This window comes from Anarrhichthys ocellatus, unplaced genomic scaffold, assembly GCF_004355925.1.
Source record: "Anarrhichthys ocellatus isolate YVR2014 unplaced genomic scaffold, GSC_Weel_1.0 scaffold7, whole genome shotgun sequence".
Lineage (NCBI taxonomy): Eukaryota > Metazoa > Chordata > Actinopteri > Perciformes > Anarhichadidae > Anarrhichthys > Anarrhichthys ocellatus.
The window spans coordinates 8948700-8950119 of NW_022280037.1; the positions used below are offsets into that span (position 1 = coordinate 8948700).

The 1420-nt window shown below is 50.4% G+C and overlaps 1 protein-coding gene across 1 annotated transcript in view; it reads right to left on the reverse strand.

Moving 5' to 3' along the window:
• Positions 1–1414, reverse strand: part of diras1b (DIRAS family, GTP-binding RAS-like 1b) — a 17085-nt gene extending 15671 nt beyond the window's left edge. The window contains exon 1 of the mRNA XM_031848068.1: positions 1260–1414. The gene's annotated coding sequence lies outside the window, so the exon portion shown is untranslated. The remainder of the gene's footprint in view (positions 1–1259) is intronic.
• Positions 1415–1420: the final 6 nt, after the last annotated feature.

The following is a 1420-nucleotide window of genomic DNA, read 5'->3' on the forward strand; positions in this document are numbered from 1 at the left end:
GTGTGTGTGTGTGTGTGTGTGTGTGTGTGTGTGTGTGTGTGTGTGTGGAGCTGCCTGTTTCCAGACACGCATCCGTCCCAAACAGAATTTGGGGGGAGAACGGAATTTCAATTATCAGCATCCATGCTCATCTCCATCATCATCAGAAACGTCAGCAAACCAGCATCGTCTCCTCTCTCCGTGTTTTTCTTTGTTTCCATGTATTGAGTCATTTCTTTGTCCCGCCTCAGCAGCAGAAGTGTTCTTATGCAACCGTACTGTGGCCATTCACACTTCCACTTATCTCCCATCCTCGACCAACACATGCATACACGGGCTGCATCTCTATGCTACTCCAAACCACACACTTTAAAGCTTAATCACAGGATTTACTGTCATGCCTCTCTCCTCTCGCAAATCCTGCAACCCCCCCCCACACACACACACACCCACACACACCCATGACTGGCAGTGTTCAAAGCATACAGGAAGTTGAGTCACATACATATTCTCTCACACACACACACACACACGCACACGGCCTAAATGATGCACAACTCCTTTTGCATTTCATGATGGTTCTCCCTCTAGTCATGAGACCCACGACCAACAGCACATCAGGCATGGAGGGAGAGACATGGAGAAACACAGGTCCAGATGGAGGATTAACCATGACATTTGCCACAGAAATCGGGCTTCATGCGTCACTATTAGTGTGTGTAGTCTATATGTTGACGTGCGTCTCTGTCTCGGCTGTAGTCAGGAAGGGGTGGCAGGAGAGGGCTTGTCGTCCGTCCGCAGATTGGTGCGCAACGCCATTACAGACCACCCTACTCTGCTCGGTTCATTCATAAATACCAGAAGATCGCCATCTCGCAACGGTGCCATCATTTCGCAGTCCCAGCGAATCCCCCTCCCCCCTCCTCTTCCTCCCTTTACTCATCAAAGCAATATCATAATCCCAACACCCTGACATCTCCCCCCCCCCCCCCCCTCTCTCCCCTGCTGACTGCCAATATGGCTGTGCGGGAATAGGCTGCATACCATTCACACGACCGAGGTTATCAAACACACATATGTGGGTCGTGAGTGCAGCCGGTGTGGATGCATTTAAGACAACAACAACAACAACAACAACAACAACAACCGGATGAATAATGAAAATGATCGGCCGTGAACAGCAGGGATCGTGTGCGCTCCACAGACAGCAGGACCGCGGTTTACGCCACTGAATACCAACATCTCTAAGCTCCGTGTGAGGATGAGCAGCATCTCCATACCTGGTCGTGAAGTGTAGCTCCGCTTCAGGCTCGTCCTTGGTATAGACGGATACAAGACAAACGCCGAAAGCGTCTTAAAGCATTTTACACGGTTCATGTAGCGCTCATGTCGTCCGATTTCTAACACCACCACAGCAGAGTCTCTCTCTCTCTCTCTCTCT